The sequence below is a fragment of the Lichenostomus cassidix genome, chromosome 3, assembly GCF_008360975.1.
Source record: "Lichenostomus cassidix isolate B80296 chromosome 3, HeHo_3.0, whole genome shotgun sequence".
In the NCBI taxonomy this organism is placed as follows: domain Eukaryota; kingdom Metazoa; phylum Chordata; class Aves; order Passeriformes; family Meliphagidae; genus Lichenostomus; species Lichenostomus cassidix.
The window spans coordinates 28,559,254-28,585,843 of record NC_139483.1 but is presented as its reverse complement, the minus strand read 5'-3'; the positions used below and the strand labels follow the sequence as shown (position 1 = coordinate 28,585,843).

At 40.7% G+C, this 26,590-nt stretch overlaps 1 protein-coding gene across 3 annotated transcripts in view; it reads left to right on the top strand.

The window, feature by feature from the left end:
* DAAM2 (dishevelled associated activator of morphogenesis 2) overlaps positions 1-26,590 on the top strand; it is a 223,546-nt gene that overhangs the window by 25,000 nt on the left and 171,956 nt on the right. Inside the window, exon 6 of one of the 3 annotated variants that reach the window (XM_085055065.1) lies at positions 13,362-13,498. The gene's annotated coding sequence lies outside the window, so the exon portion shown is untranslated. Of the gene's footprint in view, positions 1-13,361; positions 13,499-21,214; positions 21,548-26,590 lie in introns of those variants that run through there. The other 2 variants (XM_085055064.1, XM_085055067.1) reach the window with 2 other exon arrangements.

The window sequence follows — 26,590 nt, the reverse complement described above, 5'->3', positions numbered from 1 at the left end:
TGGAAATAGAGGTAACCTTCAGGAACGGAGAAAAACTTTGGCAGTAAGAAAGATATAGGCTTTCTCCCTGAATAGCAAGTGCTTGCTGACTTCCCAGGAATTGGTATTTCTGCTGAAATTGGTATTTCTGCTCATGAATTTTGACGTTCACATTTGTTTTTGTTGGGGAGTATTTTTCTCATCACTGTGTCCCAAAACAACTTAAATCCAGGCAAGGTATGTGCCAACCCAGCTCTTCTTTGAAATGGGGCAAAGCTAATTTGTGAGACCCAACAAGTCTATTCTGTCTCCTTGATATATTATTTTTATTAAGGAGGCATAAACAAGGACTCATTCCTGCTGTTTTATAGTTTTTATTATTCAAGGCAGTGAACAAGCCTGATTTGGGGGGGGGGTTGCATTTTGTTTGCTGTTTGGAGGGGCAATGTTTTTAGCTGCTTAAAGAGTTGAATTAATGAGCTGTGAAGTCTTAAGAGAAGGAAACTTGTGCAGTCCCTTGCTCCTCTTTGAAGAATGTGATCAGGTCCAACTAAACATTTTAAGATCTGATGTGAAGATGTGTTCCCAGGATAGTTTCATAAAATAAATACACAAACACAGACACACAAAGGAGAAGGAACATTTCTGCCAAGGTGCACAGTCCAGGTTGGATTTATTGTGAAGAAATCATGCAAGAATACATTTCAAGGTTTAATATCTCATGGAAATATTCTCTTCTCCTAAGACAAAGCTGTGGGAAGAGGTGAAAAATCTTGGAGGATGGGTCCACTGGTAGCTAATAAACATGATAATCTGGTTGTACTCCCATCTGCAAATCCTAAACAACTGAAAGGATTGAGCAGGGGTAGGATCAGACAATGTATGGTATTTTTATATGCTTTCCCTAACTGTCTGCAGCTGACCTTTACTTGGAGATACAGTACTGGTTTAGATGGACTTCTGACTCCATGTAGTCATTTTTATATTCCTGTGGTCTTTGAGAGAGAAAACAATGTGAAGATCCTCTGACGTTTCAGCTATTCACCAGGGGAGAGGCAGTCGTAGCTATACGATGTTGACTGAGGAAGCTGACCAGGCACACCACAAACCTGCAGAAACTTATTAATAATTTGGAGTTCTTCAAGTGTCAAGAATGCATGTGAAGAAACTATACTTTCATTTTTAGCACTACCTGTGTCTTCTTGACATTGAAAAAAAGGGATCAGCATCTCTGCTGGTTCCCCAGTTGAAAAATGGATTACAAAGAGTGACAATTTTTTTCAGAAAATATTTAACTTGCTAACCCTCCTCTAGTTGTTTTTTAGTGATGTTTTGTATTTTCTTTTGCTTTTAAATATTTCTTTAAACATTTCAAATAGGCATACTCATCAGTAGCAATATTGTTGCTGATATTTTCATAACAAATGTTTTGGGTTCTTCCATTTTCCAGGAAAGCTCAGTGCTTTAAAAAGAAAAAAAAAATAGGCTATTTTTAAGTATTTCATGCTGGTCTTTAAAAATCATTAATCTCTTCTCACACTCTTGGTCCTGCACTGCCATCTGTTTTCTTTCAAATCTCCAGAAGGCTGTGACAGAAATACGTGGGAATTCCATGTTGTTCTGCATCAGCCTGCCAATTCTGCTCCTTTCCTTGTCAGGTCAAAGCAAACAACCTTTCCAAGAAGGAATGAAACAACTGTGGAACTCTTAAAGCATCTTTGTCTCTACTGATCCTTGCATAGAAACTTCCCGGACTCTTCTAGAGGCGTAACATGATTTCCCTCTAACCTAAAGCCATTGTTTTCCCCCAAGTGTGTTACAATAGTCCATTCCCTCTGGAGACATGTAGTCAATAAATCATTAGCTTACAATACAGCAAATGTACTTTCCATTGGTTTAAGATCAAACCCTGAATGATGTGGTTATTTTATGACTGTTAGTCAGATTGTTTCTCCTAGAGTTGGGTCATGTAAATGGACTGTTCCCATTTGGCCAATGAAAGTTAAATGCTGAGAATATTTTCTTGTCTGCAATCATACACTGTATAAACATGTGAGAATAAGTCACATATATATAACAGAGAAAGTTAGCAATTTGTTGTTTGCATTCAGCACTTTCCTCTGGAAAATTTCCAAGCACTTTACAAATATTAGTGGATTTAGCATTTTGGGAAACTGAGGCACAGCTTTGTCAGATGCCTGAAAATTAATGGGAGTCTGTGCTAGCACATAAGTAGTCTCACTGTAGATTGGTGATTAGAGACCCATTTATTTCAGGTACCTTTATGTCTTCTGAAGTGTTAGTGTAGCAAAACCATAGCTATTAACTAAAATATTATGACATCATCTTTATCATTATGTTGTGTTTAGCCTCCTGTCTGGTAGACAAGCCATATATTCAGCAAAATCATACTACTCCCAGAATGCAAGAATATCACCCTATTGCCGAGTGGGTACTTCTCTCTATTACTCCCTCCCTCATATCTTCCCAGAACCTTTAGTTACAATCTCCAATTCTTCCTGTGCTCCACACTTCATTTAGGTTTTTGCCTGTACTGAGAGTATGAAACTTAGGTACTGCTGATAATGGTTGCAAGAGAACTTCCCTACTATGTGGAATGGGTGTATTTAGAGAAAAGCATAGATCTGTAGAGAAGGTTTTCCAGGATATCATTCTTATAAATGTCAGGAATGGAGCCATCCACTAGTGCAGACAGTCTTGGTTTTCTCACTGAGTCACTGACCATTGAGCTGGGATGCCTGGACAGTGAGTACCCTCCTTAAATCCATTTGGCAGAATCCTGACCCCCTCCAGGCAGGTGACCCCCATCAGCATCTGCACAACAGATGAAAGAAAGCAAGATCTTGACCAAACATGAGGGGACTTCAGTGCTTTGCTACTTTTGCAGCCGTGTATACAGCGGGAACCAATTAAACTGTTTCTAACAGCTGAGCGCACAGAGAGACAGTTGGTTTTGTTCTCGCTTGCACTCTGATCTGTCAGCATCCTCCTGCACTGTTATGCAGGGATAGAGTAATAACCATGCTAGGGCCCTGCCAATATGAACTGTCTTCCAACTGTGCCCTACTGAGATATGAACTTGCCCTCATTGCTTGTTTCATACTTTTACTGCCCTGTGGGTCAGGCATCCCAATGAGTGAATCTCTCTGGCTCTGTTGTAAAGGCCCTGAAATGTGTTGCCAATGCCAGAAGTACAAAGCTTGACCTTAGCCTTTCATCGTCAGCAGGATTCAGGCAGTCTGTGTGTGAATGTTACAAAGTCTTTGGCACTTACCATTACTAAGTTATAGGGAGAAAAACAGATGCGTTTTCTGACTGAAAATTTCTGAAATTTTCCTTGGGGGACCCATGAATTGTTTTCCAGCTGAGTCTGGACTTATCTAGAATAGCTTTGTGTACCTGCTGGGGGACATGTGTTAAGCTATAAATGTCCTGCTGTGTCCTTCATGACACATTTTCTGTTTAATCAGATGCAAAATTTAGCAAATGACTCCTCACTGTCTCATCCCCTACTTACTTTCAGCAGTGATGTTTAGTATGTTCACATCTATTGGGACATCTCCAGGGGTCCTTACTCTTTCTGATTTACACATCTGCTAGCGTAGCTAAGCTACTGTGAAATGGGAGCCTTATCTAAGGAAATACTTACTGTAAATTGTTGACCTATCATAATTTATTAGCATTTTCATATGGTATCACTGAACTTTTATCAAAAGCAGTATAGGATTGCCATTTCATTAGTCTTGAGAATCAGTATTTTTGATTTTTGCAAGATATGTTAACATACAATTCAGATTACATGCATTGTATGTAATCTGAATTTTTTGGGGGGATTTTTTTCTAATTTTGACATAAAGAGTTATCTCTATGTATTTTTATCCACAGAGTGGACTGTTATGATCTCTAGAATCAGTTACCAGAGGTCAGGGAGATGATGTTCTACCTCTGTACAATGAAATACCTAATTTGTCAGTCAGCTGCTTTAAACTAAGCATGAGGATTGCTGCCCTTACTTCAGACTGGAAAACTTATCTAATTGTTTCCCATTGGTCACTTGAAAAGGCTTATGTTAATGTGTGTCAGTTTTGGAATAAATGTGCTGTGGAGACTGCTGGACTATGTGTCTATTACACAGTTGTCTATGATTGTAGGAAACAGGATGTGATGACCTTGTCGTCTTATACTGCCATGAATGCACATGACCCACAGTCCAACTGACCACCCTGCAGACTCTGGTGACATGTGGGAGTGCAACAAATTAAAATGGAAGCAGATGGTGAAAAAGTACCCTCTGTGTTTTGCCTTGTTTTCTCTTTGAGGGATGTTGCCTTATGTCTTTGATCCAAATAGCCTGCTGAGGAAACATGTCTCTGAGCTAGGCTGAAACAATACTAGGAATGTTGTCTTCAGTTCTGGGTACACAGTGCTAAGTGGTTACCCAGTGGAGGGGAGAGATAGGCAACTTTCATTTTTTCTTTGAGCCCTCTTTAGTCATGGTCTCTTGGGATTCTTGAGCTCCTTCAGGAATAAACCTAATTCATGAAGCTAGAGAGAGCTGGACAGTTTGGTGCCAGATTGGGGGGGCAACGCCTCCAGAGAAATGGGAAAAGCTCCTTGACTTCCTTTAGGAATTCTTTCATTGTTAATCTTGGGCTTGCTTCTGCTGGCTGACTACTGCCATTAACTTGGGGTATGTGCTTTTCAGTGTTATCTATCTCTTTGTTTATTTGTTTGCTTGCTTGCAATGGAACAGCCAAGGCTGCACAGAAGTATAAGTTTTATTTATTAGGTTTTCTGTACAGACTGTGTGAACTTAAATCCGTGAGCTCTCTAGGTTCCTATATTTGTTGTATTTGGATTTTTAAAGCTTCTCACCAACATTTCAGAGGCTTGTTTCCAGGGCCAAACTTTACCATTTGATATGGATCATATACACTGCATCTTGTGATGCTGTCAGGGTGGGACATAATGGGCCCTGTAGCCTCAGTGAAGCTCACGGAGAAATTCACTCATGGGTGTCGCAGAAGCAGTTTTCCCAGTTGTGCGATATTTAGTCTAGAAAATCTCCATGTAGAATGAGATGCCATGCTGGATTTGTTTAGTAGCTCCAGGCTTCAGTTATCTCTGAGCATGCCATGAAGTTTTGGGTCACAGCAAATGTCGTACTGCTCCTAGGCAAATGCACCCAGACTGGAGTTTGTTCAGCGGTCATTGTGCCTGGCTCTTGAAACACCAAGCTCTCTTTTACATATTCACTGAGACACAGTAATCACTGCATTATACCAGCGTCTGTGTATCTGACACACCCAGTGATTTGTTTGCAAACTTTCCCACACCCTCGGAGTTGCCACTTCTTAGTTTGGGTCATTTTTACTATGTCTGTGTCAGGTGTCTTTTTCCCTTAAGATATTTTTGAGTGCAGCTGATTGCAGCAGGTCGAGAGGACAACACAAGCCTGCCTTTGGAGGCTCACCTGTGTTGCACCATTGGAGAGCATTAAAGTAATCAGGCAGCTGGTCTGATCATTGCGAGTGCCTTCCAAGCAGAGCTGTTCTAATTGTATTTCTATTCTACTCCTGCAAATGGAAGGTTTTTTGTTGTTGCTGTTAGGCTTGGTTTGATATTTTTACTTTTTTTTTTTTTTACTATGTACCTTCTACCCATGTGTTTACCATTTTTCATTCTTTTTTGCCCTCCTTTCTTTATGCAGCAGAGGAATATCACAGCACTGAGGAACTAATATGGGCCTAACTAAAACTCACCACACTGAACCACTGGGCCAACTAGGGCCTTTTATTTTCCTACTGTCATTCGGTATTGAGGATTTTTTAGACTTCTGCTTTAAATGGTCTTTCTGATGTGTCAGAAGTTTGTGTGGTTATGTTTATTAGCATTTTATGACCTCTTTTGCCTTGTTTGACATGTCAGCTACTCTGCTGTAAAATGTGTCAGCGGTGACTAAGTGGCTCCTTGTCCTGCCTGCTTTGCTAATTGTGCTGAGCCAGGTAGTATCTCTTGGATATGCAAGAATAGAGAGTAAGGAAAGGCTTTGTCAACTCAAGGAAACTAATGAGTTGTAGGTAGGAGCTATGATGCTGGTTTGGCCAATAATTACAGGCTGCAGACTTCACAGTCCCGAAAGCTAAGCAAACTCCATCTTGCTTAATACTTTAATGAAATACTGAGGGGTATATGAAGCAGTGCGGATCACTTAGAGGCATGTATCAATTTTGAATCAGGTTTAAGATCAAAACCTGGGGAATCTGATGTTGCAGGTTATCAGAATTTCTTGTCTGTGCTCCGCAGTGCTTTTGAGCACTAAGCTAGTAAACTTTGAGGAAAAAATACAACAGTTTACACTATCAGAAAGCATAACTTATGAAATAAAGTAACAATTTTTGTCAGTATTTTATTTGGTTCAGTAATATACATAGTTCTCAGATACTTATAATTAGGTACACTAAGAATGGGACACAGCCTAATATAGCTGTCTTTGATTTCTAGCTTCTCTTTGTCTTATGGTTGCTTGTTTCTGACTCAACACAGACTCTGAATCAACCATCTTCTTCCAAAAATTGTTAATACAGATGGTCCCTTGGACTTCATTGCTCTGTGTCTGGGAGTTGGGTTCTACTGGTACAATTACATGACCACATTTACAAAAATATTTCTTACCTGTTGATGTTTCAGTTTTTGTGTTAAAAATCTATATAATTTATAATGTGACCCAAAACACCTCAGCTGTTATAGATTTTGGTTTTGGCCTGTAGGGCTTGCGGATTTTTTCAGAATTGGTGAGCATACACATCACCAGTTGACTTCAAAAGGAGCTGTGAGTGCAGAGGCATTCAGTCACTTGCTCAAGGTCACAGTGATGGTCAGGATCAGAGCTCCACAGGGCAGTTCCTGGCTCCAAGTAAATAAACACACATGCCAAACTGGTAGAAACTTATGAGCTGTGCAGGGATCTTGTGTAGCTGCACCTTAAGAAGTGCGTCTTGTCTTTCATGATAAGATTTAAACAGCTACACCTTTGTAATGATAATAGCTATTGCCACCTGTGCAATGGCAGGAACTACCAGGTGAGGAGGACCTATTGTACACCATTGAAGGCATCTTTTCAACTGTACTGATTGTTTTCAAAATACCACATCTTGGGAATTGTTTGGAATGCTCCTTCTATGTTGGCTTGGCACCAACCTACATGGTTGCAAAGTGTGAGCCAGTGTTTCTTCCTTTTCTATCTCACTTACCATGACTGACTTTGCACCAAAGATGTGGGTGAAAAATGCAGCAAGCCCTGTTTTTTTGTTTTGGTTTTCTTTTTCTTATATCCACTGCAGTAAGTCTACGGTTTACTAGAAAATTTAACAGCTATAGAAAGCAGCATGTTAGAATGGCATCACAGCCTCATTGTTCCTTACATGTCAGCTGAATTGGCTAGGGAGTTCTGACTGCACCTTTTCACAAAATCCATGAGCTCTCATTAGCACATTCCAGTGACTGGAGTGCACCGTGATGAGCAGAACCTTCACATACTTCAGGAATAATGTAATCTAGGGGTTTTTTCTGAGGTCTAAACATGATTTATCTAATGGTGATTTTGAACTTAAATAGAAGCAAGTCTGGAGAAGTGGGCTAAACATTTTTCTCATTTAGCTGAGTTGTCTAAACACTGTGGACTAAGACGAGCTTATGCAGAACCTTCTAACACCGAGTTTGAGTCAGACACGATTATCCCTCTCTTAGAGAGTATGGAGTCAGAAACATGATTTGGCTTGCCCATGCCCACACAGAAATGCACAGCTAATGTCAGCATTACAACTTGGTTACTCAGAAGCACAAAGAAGTGCAATGTGTACTGCACTTCTTCCCTTCCCTAAGTGCCATAAAGAGTGCTTGCAAAGGATCAGGTGCACATCTCTTTGTTATCTTAACAATTTTTATTCATGTGGATTTTTCTCTTTCATTGTGATTTTCTTTTAAATATAAAAATAATCATGACTGAAGTATTTCAACATGCATATTTTCATCATAATTTTAAAAATACAGTTCCCTGAGTCTGAAAATATTTGTACCTGTAGAACTTTATGTTGCTGACTCTTCTGGATAAGCCAGTATTCACTGGTGAAAAGTGAGAGAGAACATATGAAGATTTTTAGAAAGGATTGAAGGAAATTTTCCTGGCCCTAGCAAAATGCAACACTGAAAATGAGAGGGCAATCAGTTTAAATGAAACAAGTAAATTCTAAAGGTTTAGAAAATTTCAGGTTGATGCTGAGGCTGAGACTTAGGTTTCCTGTCTCTTGACAATTTATGAATGCCTTTGTCTCTCCCTTGATGTTGGGCATAACTGTTTGTGTCAACTTCTTCATGTCCCAGAGTAGAATCTGCAGGCCCTTTCCTTTAAAGCCTTTGGAATTTACATAACCCTGCAATTGTAGCAATGCAAAATGTGGCTCTGGTTACAATAACAAGGGTTTAGGGAACGCAGGGAGAGATTGTAGCTGCAAAGGCATAAAAGCAAAACAAAACAAAACTCTACATGCTGTTTTAATTTTCAGCAGCCACGTGAGAAATGTCCTGCAGTTCCTGGCTATAAATAAAACTCTGCCGTCATAGGAAGACGAAAACCAAAACAGTTCACATTCCTCCCAAATTTTCTTAAGGTTATAAAAAATAAAGGAATGGTAAATATTTCTAAAGTAGAGTGTGTCTTTGCTAGGGAATGTCAAATTATTACGCAAGGGGGTTGATATTTGCATTAAATAAAGACATTTGGCATTAAACCTCTCCTTCTCTGTTCCATCTCTGCCAGCTCTTTTAAGAAGAGCGCTTAGGACTGCATATAGAAATCTTGCCAGGTAATACTTCTTAGAACTCCATGCATTCACTGCCTTAGCATCAGCTGAGGCAGGAACTTTCTTTGAGATGAATGAGCATCACACAGAATTTGACTTTTGTTTCTTGTCAGATGTTCCATCCTACTTCTTTTACATGATGTGTTAGGAAGGTGGAGACAAGGATCACTTCATTGTATAGTGAGATGCTGTGGCACTGATAGATGCAGGTGTAAATACAAAATCAAACACTGCTCCATACCAAAAGTAATACTATAAAAACAAGTATTGATAATACACATACTTGACAATAAAAGCTCGATAACTAAGATTAGAGTTATTACATGAGGCTGAACAAAGATTTGGTCACTTGTTCAGTTTGTTCATCAGAATGAAAAATTGTTACAATTGCAAGTGCTGTAGGATAAGCTACCTCACTTTTAGACTCAGGGATGAGAAGACATAATGCCTTTTGAGTTTCATGACTGAGGAAAACTCTTTAGGGAGTATAAGGACAGACTGAATCATGAAGTGGTAACAAGGCAGTGAATGGAGATAACCTTCAGCAGAGAGCCCCACAGTAATCAGGACCATGTGAGGGTTTCTGTACATTACTGTGGTGAAAAGGTTTTGTTGAAACTTCTTTCTCAGAAGTTAGAGGTCCAAACCTACCATGTTTTAGTGTGGTGGAGACCCAGGCAGCAAGACTGGAGACTAGGAAAGAAATGTCAACAGCAGAAAACTGGGAAGGAACTGTGGTATACTGGGAAACTGATTTAAATTGACCCTGAGCTGTGGTAATAATTTGAATGGGCATGAGGTCTCCCAGAACAGGATACATTTGAATTTCTGAGTGCTCCCTAAAAACATAGGAAGGAAAAACTGCAGCAGAGGAGGAGCCTGATGTTGCTGTGAAATGGTTCTCCAACTGTAGCATCTGTTTGACACTACTTCATCATGGTGATGGACCATGAGCCAGTTGGGAGCTTGTGGGAAACAAACCAGAGCAATGCTTTCGTGGATGCTGCTAGAGATCAAAAGAATGAGTAAAGAACTTCTTTGGGCAGCTGGAGGATGCCCATGACCACCTCAGTGTCTGCTGGAACAGCAATACAGCCCAGCATAAGAAATCCAGGAGGTTTTTGAAGTAATGGCAACTTCCTAACACAGATAATGGTGGAGCTGAAGAGACGAGTCACTCTGCTGAACCTGGCATTTACAAACAAGGAAGAATGGATTGGGGGTGTGAAAGTCAAGGGTAGCTTTGGCTGCAGAGACCATGGGATGGTAGAGTTAGGATCCTGAGGGAAGGGAGCAGTACAAAAAACAGGATCACAGCCTTAGACTTCAGAAGAGCAGACTGTGGCCTGATCAGGGACCTCCTTGAAAGAATCCCACAAGACATGGCTCTGGTGAGAAGAGAGGTCAATGCGAGCCTAATGATTTTTAAGGATCACCTCTTCCAAATTGAAGTTCATCCTGATGAGCAGGAAATGAAACAAAAGTGTCAGGAGGCCCGTGTAGGTAAGCAAAGAGCTTCTAACTAAACACAAACATAAAACAAAATTTACAAGAGGTGGGAGTATGGTCAGGTGACCTGAAAGGAATATAGAGACTCTATCTGAATCTGTGTGGATGGGACAAAGAAAACCAAGACCCATCTGGCCTTGAAACTGCTAAGGCACATACAGGGCAACAAAAAGAGTATCTAAAGGGAGATTGATTGCAAAAGAAAGAAGAGGGAAAAAACAGATCCACTATTGAATAGTCTAGGGAACCTGGTGGCAAAGGACACAAAAAAGGATGAGATGCTCAAGTCTTCACTGTGATCTTCATTGATTTACTCACCTTGAGAAATCCTATGCCTGTCAGACCAGCAATAAAGTATAAAGTAATGAGACTCACCCTTGATTGATGAGAATTGGGTTAGGGAATATTTAACTAAACTGTACAAGTACAAGAGTAAGTCCCTGGTACCTGATGGGATACACCCACAAATACTGAGGGAGCTGTTTAATGGCAATGTAAAGCCACTCTTGATTAGGTTTGAAAAGTTAAAGCCACTGGGGGAGATTCCTGAGGACAGAAAAAGACCAATTGTCATTTTTATATTCAAGAGGGACAAGAAAGATAATCTGGACAGGGTGGGCAGCCTCATCTCAGTCCCTAGAAATGTGAAGGAGTCCATCATCCTTGAAACCAATTCCAAACATGTAAAGGACAAGAATATGACCAGGAGTACTCAGCATGAATCCATAAGGAGAAATCATTCCTGACCATCCTAATAGCCTTCTATGATGAGATAGGGAGAGAGCAGTAGGTGCTGTTTATCTTGACTTTAGTAAGGCTTTTGACCTTTTTACATAATGTCCTCATTGACAAACTGACAAACTGTGGGCTAGATCAGTAATCAGTGACATGGCTTAGTAGCTAGCTGAGCTGCTGGGCTTGAAAGGTTGTGGTCAGCAGCAAACAGATCAGCTGCAGGCCACACAAATAGATTATCCCAGGTTTAGTTCTGGGATACAAGACGGTTTAATATATTCATTAATGGCCTGGATGGTGGGACTGACTGAACCTTCAGCAAGTTTGCTGACAACATAAAACTGGGAAGAAAGATTGACATACCAGATGGTCATACTGCTGTTTGGAGGCACCTCAACAGGAATCTCATAGAATTCAACAAAGGAAAACACCAAGTCCTTTTCATGATGAGGAAAAGCCTCCTGCATTAGTACAGGCTGGGGCTAACCAGTTGGAAAACAGCCTTGTGCAAAAGGACCCAGAGTTCTGGTAGGCAACAATTTGAACATGAGTCTGAACTGTACCTTTGTGGCAAAGAAAGACAACAGCTTTTGGACTGTACAGGAAAAACTGCCAACAAGTCAAAACAAATGATCCTTCATCTCTTCTCAACATTGGTGGGATACATCTGGAGTGTTGTGTCCAGTTCTAGGGTTCTGCAGGGCAAGAAAGAGATGGGTACTTCGGAGAGAGTGCAATGAAGGGCGGCAAAGATGGTTAAAGGGCTGGTATATCTGACATATGAGGAGAGACTGAGAGACCTAGGACTGCTTATCAATATATATGAACACCTGATGTGGGGAGGAAAGATGGAACCAGTGGTGCCCAGTGGCAGGATGAGATTTTATGGGCACAAACTGAAACATAGGAAATTCCATTTAAAGATAAAAAATTTCTATTGTGTGTGATCAAAACACTGAAAAAGTTACTCAGAGAGATTGTGAAGGCTCCATATGTAGACATACTCAAAGCCTGACTGGGTGGGGCTCCAGGCAACCTCCTCTAGCTGACCCCGCTTTGAGCACTAGGTTTGGAGCAGATGATTGTCAGAGGTCTCATCCAGCCCTAACCATTCTGTACTCTGTGATACCTATTTTTTTCTCATGGTTGAGTCAAAGCAGCTCAGGAAGTGTGATCATAGCTGGCACTTACTATTTTGTTCCAAGTAGTATTTGGGATGTACTGTCCCCCACACTCTTAATATAAGGGCAAAAATCAGGAATTGTGGTGGAAGGTTTTTGGGGAGTGTGGAGCAGTGGAATTGCTTCCTGTGCTACATACAGTTTGAGGCTGGGTAGAAGACTTCACTCTACCTGTGATTCATGTGATGTCTTTCACTAGTATCAAATTCTTACAGGGGAGTGGGGGCAAGAGAGACAGAGAGGCTTGACTTTGGCTAGTGTTGATAGACCTGTGTTAAAGTTGATGGTGTTACTTCAGTGGAAAATGGGGTTAATGAGGGAAAAATGAAGCCCTGTTTTTCTGTTATCCCCCAAAGACTACAGTTTCTATGAATAACCTTAAGGCATACATGGAGGAATTGACAATTCTAATGAGGTTTCTCTTAAAACAGTTTAGTTAAATACCATGGGAATCAAACAAGGAAAAGGTTGTTTTAATGATATTTCCTAAAGTGACATTACAGCAGCATTTGTGGAATGTCCTGGAGCACATTCATTTGGGTTTAATAAAAAATAATGAAAACAACCCAACAACAAGAAAATTAGCTGAATGATAAAAGCAAATAATTCATAACAGATTTCCTCCTAAATCCTGGAAATCATCTGTCTAGAGCAGCTGATAGAAAACAAAGCCCATAGTTCTGTATCAGCTGAAAACCATCTTTTGTATGATAATCACACTCTGTGCAGAAAAGTTCTTCTTTTTCTTTATCAATGATCACTTACGATCCCTACACTCAAATTTAATGTAGAGAGCAACAAATCAACAATTTGTCTGCAATGCAGATGCAATCAGTGTTGAAGATACAGTGGTGTCTGTGAGATATTCATATTGGATTTGATTGCAGAGTATATTAAGAGCACAGCTGAGTGCTTCAGCAAAGAAGACTAGCCCTGCATTGAAATTAAGAGACCATATAGGAACCTCTGTACATATTTCTCCTGTAATTTCTTTTGAAAGTGAAAAAACATTGGAGATGCCTTTTATATTAAGAGAAAGCTAAAAATAACTATTTATTTGCAATTTTTTCTCCAGAAGACCATCTCTACAGTCAAAGCAGCTGCACTAACTCATCTGGAGGGGGGCACTTCCTATGCAGTGAGGACCTGAAGTGAACAGAGACCTACAGAGTGAGAGAGAAGAGCAAGTCACAAGCTACACAGATCATCCAGGTTAGTTCTGATTTGCCTGTGTGGAATGGGAGAGGAACAGAATACCAGGGAACAGAATTTTAGCTATTACTTTTGTTTGCTTAAACATGTATGATGTTATCTACATTCACCAGGCAAGAGGAATCTTCTGCCAGCTGCAAGATGGTAAAATGGTTTTTCAACTTCAGAGCAAAGTTACAGTGAACAGGGCCTCACAAGCCCCAGTTACAGACAAACAAGGTGTGTTTAGAGACAGCACATATCCTAATAGCATAAAAATTGTAACCTCTAATCTCATCTGTCTCTTTACCCCATCACCATTTCAGCAGAACAGAACTTGTATCTGGACTGTACCACAAGTGTTAGTCACACCATAGCACTGTCTGAGAGCCAACATATTAACTTGGTTTTGATTATAATTATGGTCTAAACTGGAGGCATTTCTTGTAAATTAGTAAATAGACTTATTGTAAATGATAATTCAGTAACATTCTTGATTTTATGTCTTTTCTTTTCTCTTTTCTTTTCTTTTCTTTTCTTTTCTTTTCTTTTCTTTTCTTTTCTTTTCTTTTCTTTTCTTTTCTTTTCTTTTCTTTTCTTTTTTTCTTCCCTTCCCTTCCCTTCCCTTCCCTTCCCTTCCCTTCCCTTCCCTTCCCTTCCCTTCCCTTCCCTTCCCTTCCCTTCCCTTCCCTTCCCTCCCTTCCCTTCCCTTCCCTTCCCTTCCCTTCCCTTCCTTCCCTTCCTTCCCTTCCCTTCCCTCCTTCCCTTCCCTTCCTTCCCTTCCTTCCCTTCCTTCCCTTCCCTTCCCTTCCCTTCCCTTCCCTTCCCTTCCTTTCTTCATTCATTCCTGTCTTTCTGAGTGAGTGAGTGACCACCAGTTAGAAGAAAATTTACTGTCAGCATCTTCCTCCTTGGTGTGATTGAGAATACTTTAGTGTTTTGGTCTATTAAGAACTTGTGCATCCAATCTGTTCACGAAGCCTAATCACACCTAGTGTCTCATGATTTTCAACATCCTTTCTATTTTTCTTGTAGACTCACAGCAGTTGTTTACAGAGACAAAATAATGTGAAACCTTTTCTTCCCATGGTATTTGCACTATATGTGAAGCAATGCTGTGAAGTCTCGTGACCCAGTTCCCTACTGACACCTGCCAGCTCTGCAGCAGTATTTACATGAGTATAATGTGAGTGTGGATTGTGGCTGAGTTAAGAAGGCGCATGACATGAATGAGTAGGGCAGTGGTAAAACAGTGGTCAGGGCTCAAGCTCCGTTTTACTTCTGATGAACTGAGCAGTAAGTTTCCTGTGGTTGTTTCCATAGTCATGATACTGTCTCTCTATCAATATCCTAAATAGTTTCCACAGCTGTGAGAACCTCACAGAAACCAATACAAAAAATACAAGTGCTAAACTTCAGATTCTGTCACGTGAAACAACATATGATGTTCTGCTCACAGCTCCAGTTTTCTATCTCTGTAAGGCTATATATTCAAAAGGTGCAGATTTGCTCCCCATAATTTTAAAACATTATTGTTTTATATCTTTGAAGTCTTCTGGAAGACTGACTAATTCATTCCTGATTAGCTACGTCCCTCTAGGTGACCAGTTTCTTCCCTGGCATGTGCAGGAGCAAACAATGGTTTTGGGGGCCCAGTCTCATCCCAGTGGATGAACATCTTGCATAGAATCAGGGCCACTACCTAGTTAAATATGTGCTGCTCTCCTGGCATACACCAAGTTTCCCTCTGGCTCAGGCTGCCAGGATGGAATTAAAGCTTGCAGAATCTGGGTGTGCCCCTCTTCACTCAACTGCTTCACAGAGAAAGCTCTGTATTTTTTGTCTCCAGAGCAACTGTGTCTTTCTGGTAATCACACATCTATTGCTTAGCACCTCACTGGAGCATGGGTGCTCTGAATTCCCTGTAAACTGAACCTTCTTGCCAAGTACAACAAAGATGGCTTACATCTTTCTTCTCTCCTGCCCTCACCCTCACAGTCAAGCATATTTCCAAGAAAGCAATTCAGCATCCTTTGCCTAGAAGTAAGGAGCCACCTTTCCGTAGGAACATTGTCCCATTTCCAGGACTCCTAAGCATACAGGAATTCCTGTAAAGAAGGTCAAGTATCCTCCAGGAAAGTGTGTGTCACAAAATAGGACAGATTTCATGTGATGAAAGTTATGTCTAAGAAAAATCAGGGCAAGTTAACAGTGGTGTAATAGAGGGAAGGCAAAAAAAAACCCCAAAGCCAAACAAAAAAAACCCCAAACCCCCAAACTAGACTAAAACATCAAAGTCCCCAAAGCCAGAATAAAGAGCTTGACTATCAAATACTGAAACTAAATGTCATTTGCAATTAATTGCTATAATAAAGTCAACTGTCTTCCTAATTGATTTCAGCCTTTTACCAGGGGATCAGTGCTGCTGATTAGTTTGCATGTAAATTTCTGAGAACAAGCTACACCAACCGTAACTAATTCTTCTAAGTCTTCTGCAAAAAATACACAGTAAGCAAATGTTGTCCCCTGCCCAGCATCACAGATAGAGCCAGGACTTTTTGCTCCAGCTACTCTTTTTCCACTGAGAAACTACAGAGCACTTTAAAACACACAGAACTGGTTATACTGAAATAATTTTCAAATGAAATGAGTTTCCTAGGTAGAATAGGAACAGTGGGACAGCTCAGTCACCAGTTCTGCAAAAAAGAGGATATTTAGCTGGAGTTCACTGCCTGCTGGGTAGCTGTTTCAGGATCCAGCAGTAGCCAAGTGTCATTTAAAAAATCCCAAGGCTGTTCTAAATTGGCAGTAGGACCTTAGCATATCTCATCAGCTTATAGACCACAGAGTTACAAGGGCAGTTCAAAAACTGACATTACTTTTTCACTTTGGTTTTGTGTCAACCAGTAGTCAACCAGAGTAAAGGATCTGGCCTAGATCCTGTATGAGAATAAGAAGTGGAAATAGCCTTTCCCTTTCCATTTCTCTTTTCCTGTGATAGGCATTCCTTTGATTTTCCTGGAAGTCACTGAGATCTCTGTCTTCATAGCTGGAGACTGTCTTTACTTTTGACTGCATTAATGTCCTGTTCTTGGTTGGAACAAGACATGGTGGTCTAGACCATTGCTAATTAAATGATAGTCAACTATTCTCTAATAACTTCCAAAACTTAAAAAGTCCCTAAGCCCCTCCTCTCAATGCAGCTAAAGAAATCCATGTGCACATATCAGGACAATAAAAAGGAAAAAAAAACCCAAAAAACCTGATCATTCAGATCCCAAACTCAATTTTTAAATTACTATTAGTGAAAGTTTATGTTGCAATGCAGTTCAAGCTGGTCTTTGGATTCTTTTTCAAAAAGGAAAAAAAATCCTTCAAATGAAAAATATTTAGGAATGTCATTATGCATACTATTACTGGAACAGCTGCCTAGGGACAAGCTCACTCCAGCCTCCTTGGTTCACAGATTTAGTAAATTTAGACAACAACATATGCATAATAATATTTGTGATACAGATCACTTGTCTGCATACTGCATCTGTCTGTAAGGTGACCATTTGGTAGAACACGGATTTTTAAAATAAAAATGATTCCTCTGGAAGATGGGAACATATATACAGAATAGAAGGAAGCATTCAAAAATTATGGGGAAAGCAGAGGAAGATTCCATTTTACAAATCAGTGCCCTTCATTTTGCTAACTGAAATTCAGCTGAACAATTGTTTTTTTAAAGCTCTGGTCTGTGCAAAATATCATGAAGAAGTTCAAAATGGTCATAAGACGTTAGGTGTGAACACATCACAAGTTTCTTCAAGGGAAGCAAATGAAGCCATGGTGAAGTTGCTGGCTACAAATATTTACAGTTGTCAGGGACTGGTAACTACCTTTAATTGCTGACAGATGATCAATGTTTTAGTGGCAGGAAATTTAATCTAATTCTGGCTGTTCTGTCTTCCCTGCCTTCAGGGATGTGGGTTTGAGTTAGGCTGTTATCTGAAAACAGATATATATATATATATGTATATCCATATATATGAATATATAGATATATATCCCTGAATTGAAGTGTCCTTATTCATCTGGCAGTCAGTGAGAGTGGAATCCAGCCTTTAGATCTGATGGTGTGGTTTCAGCCCGAAGTTCAAAATAATTTTAGGAGCATTATATTAACTAAATGAATGTGCGTGCATTGCTGTTATGTTGAATATATATGCCCCATTTCAGCCCCTCAACAACAGGGCACAGAATTTTGTGTGGTTCATTGATAAGTGAGGATAGGGATAGATCCACCACCACATTACATCCAGTGTTAATGTATAATAGTAATAGTGCTCTGCATTTCAGGCTTGAGAGATGCTCAAAACATTGTGTGGCATTTCAGAGACTCGGAGACATGCAGCAATGGCCTCTGTGGGCAGGGTGGGAAAGTCCTGTTAGTCGTGTACCCTGTGGTGACTGAGCTGCAGACCCTGTGGCTGCACTGGTGGTGTCAGGCAAGGCATGGAGCCAAGCGCACAGAGCTGTGGTGTTTACTCTCACTGTCAGATGGAGCAGGCAGCCTGGCACTGGGTCTCCTCTCACAATGGACACTTCTGCTGTTAGATTAATATACCCGTGTCCTTTTGTTTTGATGAGGGATCTAACAAACAGTTTATATCTCCAGAGGTGGAGCACTAGTTTAGAGAAGCTTTTGCTTCTGCCTTCTGAAAAGAATATGGTTTTGAGCATCAAATAATCTATTGGATTTTGTATATCCCTTTCCCCTTTTCACTCCTTACTGTTCTGGGTCCCTATGCATGGATAATACTACAGCCTTTTTGGTTTTGACCTTGGTCTTCAGAACCTAAAAATTCTTGTGAAAATAAACAGGTTCTTTCTTTAATCATTTTATTCCTAAATTCAGAAGGAGCTGCCTTTGTAGGTATGTTTTTGCTGCCTTGGAAAGTACACATTGTGTGATATGCTATTCAGAGAGACAAACACACCTTTTTTAGTTTTGGCACCTTTGGCACGACTTTTGGTTTTGCTGTCCCCTATAAGCTAAGGCACTAAAATAGCTCTTATTAAATGTCACTTCTTGTGCAAGAGGATTGCTCCATTGAATCAAACACTTTTGCAAACTGCAACACTTTTCAATTTTCTCTGAGGTATCTCCAGTTCAGTATTTCATTATAAAAAGCTGGCTTCTCCGTTAGCTTCCATCCCAAGCATTTGCAAACGCAAGTATTGAATTATGTAACACCAGAGTTTAATGTACCTTTTTGTTATTGAGGGAAGAGAATCACAGAAAGAATCAGTGATTATCTAGTTTCATTTACTGATGACTAAATATTGAAGCATGCAGCAGAATTCAAATTCCGTGTCCTTATTGAATATACCACACATTTCTCCTACGTCCAGTAATAGAAAACAGGAGTTGTGCTGCAGCCATGAGACAATGCTCTGTCAATGGAACATCCAGATGCTGCGGTGAGAGGGGGCCAGCTTTCACATGGGCTTGTGAGGAGAATAAGGAGCACCATATGTAAGGAACTGCAGATATTCCTTTTTTATCTTAACATTTATGGTCATTAGATCATTCTTCCAGTGGCACAAGCCTGTTTCCTGCTAGACAGTTTCTGGTGTTTGGCATATTCTTGTTTTGTGTGTGCAGAGCAGTGGAGCGTCACTTTAGCATCCTCCCAGCCCCCAATTTCTCTCCATCGCTGGTGTCTTTGCCATTCAATTCCTCATCTACTGCAGCACCTCACCCTGTTGTCTTGTGGACAGACTCTGTGTGTTTTGAGCACACCAGAGTAACCTTAGCTAAGGCACCGAATGGATGAACAGCTGTGTCTTAAAGATGGGTGTTTTGTTAACTTTTAACTAATGGGCAAGGACCATTTATCTTAGTTACATTGTATCATGACAAACAATTCAGTGTGGAATTTAGAGCGGGGAGATTGCCTTGGTAATGTGAGCATGCCCACCTAGCCCTTGTGCCTTGGCCTGCTGCTGCAGGTTAGTTTCTAGGGCTGGATACAGGTCTCTGGCTCCAGAACCTTTGCTGTAGGAAGGAGAAGGATGCAAGGGAAGGAATCGGTTAATTATTCCCAGGTCTCCTTTCAGGTGCTCTTTGCTCTTCAATGAGAAAATCAGAGGTTAGAGGTAAAGGGGGGACCAAGACAGTTAGATGGAGCTCAAAAGGTGAAGACCGCCTACAGAAATGCTTGGCATGCAGAAGGGGGAAAGAGGGAGTAAATAGGGAAGGACTTGGAGGAAGAGGTGAAAAAAGTAGTAGGTAGAGATGAGAGTGGTAAGTGAGAATTAATAGACCAGTGGAAATCCGTGAGCAGAGGGGATGACTGATGGAATTTTAGGATCTCTTATACTATGCATCACATATAGTTTGCATGTGTAAATAATATAAAACTTTCCCAGGCTTTATGCTGAGAAAGGCAGGAGCATAGTACAGCTCATACTAGAGAAACGCTGATGGATCCCTGTGGTTTAATACAAGGTTCATAGTGCTGAATACTGTAATTTAGTCATGTGGCCAAATGGCAACTCTGGTAACAGGGCAGAAGGTATACATGCCAGTAGTTATCGGGTACCTACTGAGCCTGTTTGTGATGGACCATTATCATTAAATGGGCTGCATTCAATTTTTGGGTTGTACTCATGTTCTTCTCCATAGGACTGAAGAAACAGAAAGACATCATAGCTTGCAAGCATGATGATTTGTACCTGTTTTGTGCTTACAGTGCATAGGTTTAAGTGAAGGCAGAGAAGACAGGACAGTGGTGACTTGGCCTCATCTTGTTTGGTTTGGCCTACAAGCTTGAAGGCAGTATTTTCCCCCTGTGACTTGTCTTCTCTGGATGTGTCATTAAAGATACACATATTTGTGTGCATATATATGACTTTGCCTTGTGATATGCGTTGATTGGTATTGTCATCATGAGAGTTCAGTTATTATAATGAGAACAAATGGCTTACACATACAGAGAGCAAACCATGTATTTCCATGAATTTTAAAAAAAGAGAGATTTTGCAGATGGTGTACTATCTCTGAATTTCGGTATTTCTGTTCCACAGAGAATGCAGTTTCTTTCACTGCAGGCAGCAACACACACGAGGCAGACAACTTCCCCACATTAATCTAACTATTAAAATCAGATACAGTTAAAAGTGAAGTCAGAAAACAGCAAACACACTAGAAATAGTGGTTTACAGAGCATTAAAATTATCTGGAGAATGAGTGGAGAGGAAAAACTAGGAAATGAGGGGGTTTTATTTAGTTAAATCATATTCTCTCCATTACAGGGAATAAAATCTCTTAAGGTCAAACTGAGCTGAGTACCAGGGGGAATCCCTCATCCCGGTGCTGCTGCAGAGCATGGGTTGGGGACAATGTGCCGCAGTGTACCTCACGGAGCAGGAGGCTGGAGTGGGCGCACTGCTCCCCGCGGGGGTCTCTGTCACAGAGGGGATCCTGCGGCCAAGGCCAGGGAACCGTGCGGACCCCGCCGCCGCCGCATGTCCCCACCAGCTTTCCGGAGGGCGCGAAGGAAGCAAAAATTAAAGCCCGTAACACCTGAAAGCTTTGAGCGGAAAGCTGTGTGGAAGAGCCTTCTTGTTCCGCGGCGTGTAGGAAAGCGTCTGGCACGGCGATGGTTATCGCGGAGGTGAGCCTCCTCCCTTCCCGCCGCTCCCGCCCCGAGCTCCGCCCGAGCAGCGCCGGTAGCTGCCGGTGCCGTGCGCTGCTGCCCGGCCGGCGCTGGGCCCTTTAAGAAAGCGCAGCACAGTAGCAGGGGCCGGCCCTGCCTCCCGCAGCCCGCAGCGCTGGAGCGGGGCTGGGGAATGGGAAGCAGTTCCTGGTCTGGGTCCGAGGGAGCGCACGTAGCAGCAGCAGCAGCCGCTGCCGCCGCAGCAGGAGCAGCAGCAGGCAGCCCAGCTCCGCTCGCTCAGCAGCATCCAGCGTGGGGATCAGCGCTCTGCCTGGCTCCCTGACACGGGATGGACGTTCCTGAGCACTGAGCTCAGCCGCTGTAAAAAGCAAATAGGAAAATATACATCTGGATAAAATTGGTAAGTCAAACTAAAGTCACATCCTCTTCCTTGGACTGCAGTTTTCCAGTCTCTTAACTTGTAATGTTATTTGCAAGCCTTTTTCTTTGGTTTTTATATTTTTTTTTTAAACTTTTAAGCAGAGCAGCTGGGAAAACATGGAGGCAAAATAAAAATGTAAAAAAACTTTGACGACTTTTCAGTGTTTGTGCTCCTGTTTTTGAGATTCTTTTTCCACATAGAAGCTTTGCTGCAGGAGTGAGGAAGAAGAAACCAGCAAGTGCTTCTGTATGTGGAGGGGACAGAAAGCTAGTAAGAGTTGTAATTGGCTTTTCCTTAGGACATGATGAAAGATTCCAAGGGGAAAAAAAAAAAAGAAAAAGAGAAGCTAACAAAACAAACCCCAACTTTCAAGAAGCGTGAAATGACTTGTCGTTTACTTTTCAGAGTAAAAACAATTCTCGTGTTGAAGTCTTAAAAGGCACTGAGATTTGTGCAGCAGGAAGAAGGAACTTCTGTAAACTGTGTTGTCAGTGTAAATCTGGGTGCCAAAGTATTGCCGGGCAAATGTTGTATATATTTGTTTAAATTTAACTAAATCCATCGTCAGCCCTGGGAGGGCAGGGGCGCGAGATGCCATTTCCCCCGTGGCGGACAGAGGGCGCTGTTGCTGCACCCGGCACCATCTCCCTGAAACGGGGAGCTGGTAAAATCCAAGGGGAAAATCGAGCAGAGGGCAGATGTTTTAAACCATTGAACCAGCAATTGTTCACACGAGCGCAAAGCTACAGTACATAGTATCCAACTGGAGCAGCCAATGTTTTTGATTTTCGTTCCCTTAAGTTTTGGGGGCGGTTTTCTCGTTTGATTGAGTTTTTTTTTATGAGATGATCTGAATTACAAAGAGAAATATATTGGAGCATGGTTATGACCCTGTTATCTTTTCTGGAATGTGCTGTGGGGTCGTTCTGGATCAAGAAGGGAAGGGAAAGTGTGGAATCTCTCGACAGAAATGTTTCTTCAATAGTGTTGTGGGTGATGAGGAAGAACTGTCAGTCAGTGTTGATCAAGTTGCAGGCTGGAGTTAGACATCTGACATGGGAACATAACCTTTGTATCCAGTACAGATGTTCAGCAGAGGGTAGAGATCTATAAGCTGACTAAGACCTGTAAATCCTAATGACTGAACTGCATAATGTCAAGTAGTTTGGGAAAATGGGGAGGGTTATGCCCAGGTATACAGATTTCCTCACAGAAATCCCAATACTGCACCAGGTACAAGAGGCTAACAATTGCACCATATTTCGCCTATGTAAACAAAGCGTTAGAAAATGCGGCAATAATCTGTTCTTACCTTTGTGTGTGTACACTTGTTTATGCATCACCTGGGGTGTAAAATACTCTTTATGCAGTAGGAATTTGGATTTGCTTAAATCAAAGGCTTTAAAAGGAATGAAGGTATTATTTTAATTACTGAGGCTCCCTTGTGAGTAGAGAAGGATCAGAGCTGTCAATTTCCCCTCTGGTTCAACCTCTGTTAGAACTTGATGTTTCTGTTGTGACCTGGGGCTTCGGTTGTGCCTTGAACAAGACTCTTCTGTCTGACTGTATTCCTGTTACTTACAAATCACTTGCAGTGGAGTGGAAAGATTTGCAGGTTTTGAGTCCTTAATGTGAGACATGCTGGGCAAAGCAGATTAAAAGAACTGAATGACCATATGGAACACAGTCATTCTGACTTCCAATTATTATGGCTCATTGAAAAGTTTAGAGTTCTACTACCTCTGCTGAATCAGTGAAATACATGAACTGAAGTCAACTTTCTTACCTGCAAGAGACAGTAAAACACTTACTGTGGTGCAATGCATCCTTGTGACATTTGTAATTTTTCAAGAAAAAGCCAGCCATTTCTTTATACCCCTTATGGTTCATTAGACATCAGCTGTGAATGGCCCTTCAAAATGATTTACTGGATCAGAGGAAAGGTTTCCCTCTTCAGTTCCTCTCTGAACTAGCAGACATTAGTCAGGTGTCTGAGTGCTGTGTCAGTAACTTACTGAGGAATATCTTTCACTTCCCTTCAAGCAGATTGCAGATTCATTGAGAATGAGCTATCAGACATCCTAGACACATTTGAACCTAGCACATGCATGCCTTCGTAGGAGGCTAATACATGCATTCAAAGTGTCTTCTCCACAATCACTGATGTCGAGCTAAGCTCTTAAAAGTTGCATCTCCCAACTATTTGTCTGCATTCCATGTTCAATGTGGTAGCTGGGGTTGTTTCAGTTTAATTCTCTTACTTGCCTATATTTCAAATTACAATCTTTTCTTCGCAAAGGGAAAAGAAAGTGTGATGTGCATATCTGATTCTTACTGTGTTTTTTGGAAATTCACATTAGTATTTGTTTTATTTTGCTCCCAAGTATTTTGCTTTGAATTACTTTGTACCTGGGAGTCAACACTGAGTCTGTCTGTGGCTGATGCTGAGGTCATACAGTTAACTCCTGCAGTGTTCCCAAAACATTAGCTTAATATAATATATGTGTGTGATATCTGAAATGTAAAGGGATCCTCCCCATATATTTATGCCAAATTAAAGTAACTTCAATAGCTTTTTTTATTAGAGACTACTAACATTTTTACCTGCCAGTAGATACTTAAAATGTTGGCAGTGCTATAAATTCTGTGACTGACATTGGAGCACTTGCCTACCACTTGCTTACACTGACAGTAACTCTGCTAAATGAGTTTAGCTAGAGCAAGAAGCATGATTACTCAACAAATTACTGTCAGCTTGGTTTCTAATATTATTTGTTTTGGTTATTGTTTTGCAGAGCTTCAGGTTAATTAATCTTTGAGCATCTTATCATAGTTTACTTGATGAAGCCCACTGCAAAATCCTTTCACTTAGAACGTTTCTGGCATTGCAAAGTGCTGGATCTTACCACAGGTTATGAAGGTTTGTTGGTGCTCCCATAGCTGAGTTGAATCTGGCCTTATTCTTTGTTGTAGGTAAAGCCTCTTTCTGCTTTGTACAACAGAACCAAGATCCCAACTTAAAACCACAATTTCATATCAAAGTTTCACTGTGCTGGTAACGTAGTAACCTGCATTTTTCTTGGGTAGGAGATTTCATAATTTTTTACACTGAACAGTAAAAGGTGTGGTTTTATGTCTGATTTATTTGCCTGTCTCTACTTTTGCATTTGGAATGCCACATTTTCCATTACTTGTGGGACCAGTTTATCTGTATAAGTGGAGACCTCTCAAGATGTTGTCCTGTGCAAGATCAAAAAATGTTAACTTGCAGAGAATATGAAGGAAAGTAAGTAAGATTTAATAGCTCTGAATGTGGATATGGAAAGGAATGAATGGAGGAATGTGTTCCCCAAAGAATAATTTCAGTGGAGTAGATACCTCTATGCAGCTAGTCCTGACTCTCCCAAGGAGACTACATCAGATCTGCCAATACTCATGTGAATAAGCATCCTTCAAAGAATTAATTTGTTTTCATCTTCATATATGTACATCTATCATCTTGTGTCTGAAGCAGTTGATGACTGAGCTGTTCCTTTTATTATATGTAATTCCAAAGTTCTTTTCTTCTTAGCCAGATTCATCAGAATCCTTGAAAACTTCAATCTCCCTTTAATTTCAATTTATTATTAAGAGTATTATTTCTTAAATGTAAAAATAATGAGCAAGAATTCTTTCAAAAAAATTTAGGCACTCTACCAGTTTAATTATACTTACATAAACATGGTAGTGATTTAATGTATCATTAAATTATCGCATTTAAATACTGCATTGACCTTGACAGCCAGCAAATCTAGCAATGGCAAAATCCTTTTTGTTCTTTTTCTGATACACCCTGAAACCTGTGAAATAATCTTCTGAGCACTTGGAAAATGTATGTATCAAGACGATGTATTTTGTAGCACGAAATGGGGAAAAGAGATAGGGATTTTTAGCTTTCTAGGGACCAGATAAAGTACTGCTGAAATCTCTCCTCCTCCTTTTTCATAAATTCAAGAGATCATGGATTGTAAAGACTCCACATGAGAAGAAATACAAAGTGGTAGCTGGCAGTGTTGTTATTTAGTAAGGGCTGCACATCTCAGTGCCTTCATTGGAAAGAATAAATTTTATACTCAGGACTTGTTTCTTACCAGCTTGTCAAATTGTCCCTTAGGGGAGGGGATGGGTTGGGGTGTGGTGTGGAGTTGATTCACAGTGCAGCTTCTGACTTTCGAAATGGAGCACAGATTAAAAGCGGTTCTGAAGTCTTAGTCTGCATCACTTTCAGTTTCCTGCTGTCACACATTGTTCTGTTTGAGAAATGTGACGTGGTAAGAAATGTGGGTGGGCAGAAGGAGCACCAAATTATGAACTCTCTTTTATGCCACGTTGTGTATAATGCAATATCCAGGGGCAGCAGGTAGGTTAATGGTACTCTTTACAACTGCCCTTCCCTGTTCCTTTCACGTGTGCTTCATCTTTTTTTTTACCTGGGCATTTTGTCATTTAGCCAATATGATGTGTTAATTAGTGTATGTATAGCTCTGCAGCCTCTTTCTAGATGTGTACCAAGATGTACCTGTAACTTTACCTACATCTCTTTATTAACTGGCATGACCATATACTTCTGTTTATTTTGAAATCTATGGAAAATACATGAAGAAACACTGTAATTTTATTTCTCCAAGAGAATCTTTTCCAGCAGCTGATGAAATCCAAGCTCATGCCAGATGAAAAGCTCTTGTGTTATCATTTGCAGTTAATTAAAAAATAAACACCAGATCCCTTACAGCAGTGGTTTTATAAATACTGTATCTGTATGTGTGCATGTATGTGCATGCCTACACCACTGCTTCACTCTCATGTTGGTAGCTTGTGCCTTTGGCAGTGTACTGGGAATTATCATACACTTTCAGCTTCAGGACTCGATGCAGGGATGCAGGGATACAGGGGATACAGGGGTGGATGGAGGAGTTTGTTTTAGTACATCTTACAGTAGCTGAAACAGACCCAAAATAAAGTAAAAACTTTAGTCTTTGTGTT